This window comes from Xiphophorus hellerii, chromosome 6 (assembly GCF_003331165.1).
Source record: "Xiphophorus hellerii strain 12219 chromosome 6, Xiphophorus_hellerii-4.1, whole genome shotgun sequence".
Lineage (NCBI taxonomy): Eukaryota > Metazoa > Chordata > Actinopteri > Cyprinodontiformes > Poeciliidae > Xiphophorus > Xiphophorus hellerii.
In genome coordinates, this window is record NC_045677.1 from 6,403,828 (window position 1) to 6,409,962 (window position 6,135).

Consider the following 6,135-nt stretch of genomic DNA (forward strand, 5'->3'; position numbering starts at 1 on the left):
TATTAGTTTTGATTCTATATTTCTCCACAGCATGTGAGTTTGTTTCTGCAGAGTATCAATATTTGATATTTAAACATTATAAAATGAATTTTTTACCTGTAGACGATTTATTTTCAGGATCCAGGAGGATTTGGCTCATATGTACCTCATGCAGTTTGAACATCAGAGTTTTGGTTTTATGGTAATTAATTCATTCAGACTGAACTCCTGGTGTAAACATGATCAGGAAGAGAAACTGCAGAAACTGGGCAGTGAGCATGAAAACTGCTAAAAGAGTGGAAGATAATAATACTCGATATTTTCTTTGTGGGCTGCACAGTGGTGCAGTTGGTAGAGCTGTTGCCTGGCAGCAAGAAGGTTCTGGGTTCGATTCCCGGCCCGGGGTCTTTCTGCATGTTCTCCCTGTGCATGCTGGGTTCTCTCTGAGTTCTCCGGCTTCCTCCCAAAAGGTTAATTTAGGTAAATTGGCTTCTCTAAATCCTCCCTAGGTGTGAGTGTGTGTGCATGGTGTCCTGTCTGTCTCTGTGTTGCCCTGCGACAGACTGGTGACCTGTCCAGGTGAGCCCACCTCTCACCTGAAATATTCACTACAGAGGCAGCAGCTCCTCCTGACCCCACTAAAGGTCAAGGTGTTAGAAAATGGATGGATTTTCATCTAGTTTTCTTTTTCGGCATCATAGATATTTGGATTGCTGATGTTATTTCAGCAGGGATAGGTTTCATTTCTTCATAACCAGTCCTTTACTGCTGAGGCGTTGTCTTGTGTTTCTGTTGTCAGTAAATAATGAAACCTCCTACAGTGCAAACAGAACCGGTTTTAGTGCCAACACTCCCTCAGGACTTTGTTCCAGGATGTGTTTTAGTGCATTATTTAAAAGAGGCCATCTGTCTCTGAATGAAATATGAAACCAGAAACTGATTTCATCAGGCTTTTACAGTTCAAACAACTTCTTTATGTATGAAGTTTAAGTCATTTGTTAAATGAGACCAAGCATTAATATCTATTTTTTATTAAAAGAGAGAACAGAGGCCTGCCTGTGTGGAGGGAATGAGGAACTCTAAATAGAGAAGTCTGCTGTGGTTTTCCCCATCATGAGCTGCTTTCAACACAAACAAACATCGACTTCCTTCCTGTAAACTCAGCGTCTCTATCAATGGTTAGACTGAAGGGGAAATATCAGTTAAAAAAAACAGACAGTGCTGCTAAACACAGAACTGCTGATGGTATTTCTTTCTGAATATTTAATGAATCCCTCCATAATTCCTGAATCTGTCCTGGTTTTCCTCTGGGTCTCCTCCTGGTGGGATGAGACCAGATCAGGGAGGCGTCCATCATAACCAGATGCTGATCCACATCTGGATCCTCTCTACATGGAGAAGCAGCAGCTCTATTCTGAGTCCCTCCTAGGATGAACAAGCTTCTGTGTCCAAGAAAAAACCCAGACAGAGGAAACTCATTTCAGCTGCTTGTATCAGTGATCTCATTCTTTCAGTCTCTACCCAAAGCTCATGACCAGAGATGAGGACAGGAATGTAGATCGACCGGTAAATTGTTTTAGCTCAACTCACTCATGAACAATATACCAAAACTAGAACATTTCTCAAGAAATGTAAACGGGGCCTGCCAAAGTGTGCCCGTCGGTTTGGACCCAGCGTTCTGATGCTTAAAATTAGCATCAATGCTAAGCTTAGCAAAAAGGTATTCAAGTAGCATGTGGAGAATCACAAGCATGTTGACTAACATGGACTTATGTCATTCAATATGTTGAAGTTAGTGTGTAAGTGTCAGGAAGTGGTGGTGAATGGTGGTGAGGTAAACACAGCAGACCCAGGTTGAACGGAGAAAATGATTTTAATGGTGAAAAAAGGTACAAATAATTCAAGAAGTCCAGAAACCCGGCAGCACAGCAGAGTGGAAGGCACTGGTAGCAACAGGTCGCACGACTAGGCAAACATTCAACAGAAAGACAGGATGAGGACCCGGCAGAAACGCAGAGACACAGGTGACATTAAATACACGGAGGGTGATCAGGGAACGAGACACAGCTGGGAACAATCAGGGGGAAGATGGAACAACACGGAGACTCAGGAAACACAGAAACTCAAAATAAACACAGAAATACACAGATTATGACAATAAGCTAAAATTGGCCAAAATGCTAATGTTAGCATAAATGCTGTCACTAGCATTCCTGATCGTTCCTGGAGCTTCTTCAGAAATGTGTACTGTGGACGCTAACATTAGTGTTAGCTGCTACATGTTTAGCATTGAGATGCTATTTTAGGCTAGCATAGATTCTCTGATAGGCTAACTCCTTTTAGCAAAACCTGAACATAACAACAGTCTTTCCCAGCATCCATTAGAAGTAGAAATGAACCTGCAGTGGGACTAGTGGAGTGGCTTCGCCATCCATTGCTGTTGTTAGTGGATGCATCAGACTTACAGGCATAGCAGAAACATGGCAGCATGCTAACTGTTAATAAAACAGAGGCCTGTTTGGTTTTACCCTCTGCAGGGAACTGTTGACCAAACAGTGTTTACTGTTTAAACATGTCTACAGCTACAGACTCAGAGTCCAGGCTGGTTGTGTCTGCAGATCATATTTATGTTCTTGTTCACATTCATCTGTTTCCTCCAGACATTTCAGGATGAAACTAAGAAGAGCTGAGAGATCTGCAGTTCCTCTGAGTCTCTCCTTCAAACCAAGGATTCAGTGAAAAGTTCAGGTTCAGGCAGGTAGAAAACAGGAATGTCCTTAAAGACAGATTCCTTCACGTTCAACTTGGATCATATCAAAGCTGATAACAGACAAGTTTCATCTCGTTGGTATGAAAGGTATTTTATTGTTGGTAGATCTCTCCCTTTCCCAGTACTCAGATTATCATTATAACTGAAAGTTCAGGTTCACTGTGTTTAAACTTCCTGCTGATAAACGAAGTTTCTTTACGGTCAGAGAGCTGAAGTCAGCAGACATAATAAAAGGTTTGAAGGACAAAGTCTGAGGGTTTTCATCATTTACAGCTTCATGTTTCTCTGTTATCTGAACTACAGAGGAGCCATTTTGAATGTCGGCTGTAAAGACTGAAGATTCACATGAACAAGTTGTGTAGAAAGAGCGATTCTTTAATATTCCTCTATGATGAATTGCTGTGATGTTTTTACCCAGAGTTTTGGCTTGTAAGAATCAGAGGCATATTTTTCTTTAGCTTTAGGGATTTACAATATGAGCTAGAGGGTTTTGTGAAGATTATTTTCGGTTTTCGTTTCCCATAAAGGCTCTTCGTGCGAGTCAAACATCAGAGTTAATGACCCATGTTGACTCATGGGCGGTGCTGCTGGAAAATCCCAGATAAGCCAAATGCTTTAAGCCTTTATTTACTGGCCTCTCTTCTCTTTATAGTAGAAGGTTACATTGATCTCACCTTAACTGACTAAAAATAAAACTTGTTCCTCTAATGCAGCGGAGCTGAGAGATCAGAACTGGAAACTTTATACTGAACTTGTTTCTTTTCCTCTTGTGAATCTTTAGTAAGTTTTTTATGTTTTACTCAGACTGCAGCTCTTCCTGTTTATCACTTCTGTTCCTCTAACATGAATCTGTCGGAAACCAGAACTCAGTAAACTCTTGTTCCTCCACTGTCCTGCAGCAAACTTTGTTTTTCTGGATCAGATCTTTTTATGTCTAAATGTAAAGACCAAAGTCAGAACCAAGGAGTTCCTGTTTGTTCTTTATCCTCCCTCAGTGGAATCAAGTCACCTTTCAAACAAAAACAAAACCTGATCCTCTTTAACCAAGAATTATTGTCATCACATTATGAAGAAATACCCAGATGCATGCTGGGAAAAACCATGGTTCAGAATAATGTGGGACTTTTATTTTCTTATAATTTAACTGCTGATTGGTTATTACTCTGACTCAAACTTATATGTAACTTTAATATCTCACAGGCCGTTGCTGATCTGAGCTGCCAGGTGCAGACCTCACTGATCTCTGACCTTAATCTTTATGCTTTGAATTTCAAATGATGACGAAAACTGGGCAGGGCGTTACCGTGGCAACTCACCTGCTGCTGTCTGTGGTAACAAAGAACCAGTCAGACGTGTTCAGCAGGTTTTATGTGTTTTTCTCAGGTAGAAGTCATTTCAGGTTGAATGCAGAATAAACTGTTTTCTGTTGATTCTGATCTGAGCTGAAGGAAAAGAGAAACTGTTCAGTTTAAAATGTTCAGAGAAACAGAACTGAACACAAACTGTTTTTAATTCTAGAAAACAAAGAAATATTCTAGTAGATAGTCATCAGTCATCAGTTTCTGTTCGCAGATTAAACCTACCACACCTGGTTATGTCAGCATCCATCATTGTTTACCTGCTGGCAAACAATAAAGGCTGACAGCTTCTGGGCTGATTGCCAGAATCAGACAAACATCCAGAAACCAGTATGAACCCAGTTAGAGGAGAGCAGCAATGATCAGAACCTTTTCTGCTTCAGAACCAGAACTTAGAACATGTTAGAGGCTCAGACTTTATAAAGCACAGCAGCATGGTTTCACTATATTCTTATAGTGACATAAAACTTTTTATGTCACTATAAGAATATTAGTAACATTCTGTCTGTTATAACCTGCAGAAGCTGGTAACATGAACAGCCTTACTGACTGATTACAACAACAACAGAGTCTGAGAGAGTTTGCATGAATTTACATGTTGATTTGGATCTCTGAGCAGATCATGTTCTATAGAACATGACAAACGTGATGACATGTAAAACATTGTTTTGCATGTTTGGTTCTTTGGTGGCTGTAGCGGCTAAAATCCTATATTTTAGGCTACTGGTTGTTGTGCTTGAAGGTGTTGGTCTTACGTGCGTTCAGTAGAGATTCATCATGCCTATCTTTAGTTTGACTTATAAAAAGGTCATTTATTGAATAGAACAATGTCCATTGTTTGCTACTTCAATGTAGCTACACGTAAATTCGAACCTCAAAACCTAAACCAAACACAGTGGAAAACTGTTGCCTCTTCCCACTAACAACACCTGAACAGAATCACCATTGACCTTAAATACCCATCCCCCATCAGACACACAGAACTCAAAATGAAATTCGCCCCCTGGTGGCGATAAACACAGAAAAGGATAAATGGCTCCTACAGTGGCTGTAAACAGAATCAGGCCGGATCAGAATTTACATATTAAAATATAGCATGGAAAAGCATTCATACACTGTAATCATACAGAGTTATTAGAATAATTAAGAGTGAAACTGCTGAAGATGAAACCTCTGTGATCATCTGATCTAGGATGTTGAATCTGTCTCCAGACAGGAAGTGGATCAGATGATCCAGTGGATCAAACACAACAGTCTGGAGCTAAAATCACTAAAAACTGTAGAGATTAAAGAGAAAAGTACCATCACTTCCTCACCAACCCATGAAAACTGAAACACCAACAGTTTCTGGATTCTCCAGACCTTCCATCCATCCATCCATCTTCTTCCGCTTATCCGAGGTCGGGTCGCGGGGGTAGCAGCTTCAGAAGGGAGGCCCAGACTTCCCTCTCCCCGGCCACTTCTTCTTGCTCTTCCGGGGGAATCCCGAGGCGTTCCCAGGCCAGCCGAGAGACATAGTCCCTCCAGCGTGTCCTGGGTCTTCCCCAGGGGCCTCCTCCCGGTGGGACGTGCCCGGAACACCTCACCAGGGAGGCGTCCAGGAGGCATCCTGACCAGATGCACCTGAACTGGCTCCTCTCGATGTGAAGGAGCAGCGGCTCTACTCTGAGTCCCTCCTGGATGACTGAGCTGGAGAATCTCACCCCTTAGAGAGATAGGGTGAGATTCTCCAGACCTGAACAGAGAAAATGTTCAGAAGGTCCAGAAACTGACTGACTGGTTTTCAGTTTGTTCTGTTCTGGTTTCCTGAAGGCTGCACTGAAAATAAAACCTTTGGTTCTGTAAATATAACCCTGAGTTATTATTTAAATTCTACAACAAATGATCATGTCAGCAACTTTACAATACCATGATATATTTATTGTGTTACTTTGAATTAATAAATCTGTGTCAAATAGATTCCATCTAACATGTAAAGTAGAAATAATAAACTATTTTAATAATTGTCCTAATTATCAAAAGCATAAA

General features: G+C 41.1%; 1 protein-coding gene across 2 annotated transcripts in view; it reads right to left on the reverse strand.

The window, feature by feature from the left end:
* Window positions 1–6,135, reverse strand: part of LOC116722129 (WW domain-containing adapter protein with coiled-coil-like) — an 81,504-nt gene that overhangs the window by 70,345 nt on the left and 5,024 nt on the right. The gene's annotated exons all lie outside the window — the stretch shown is intronic.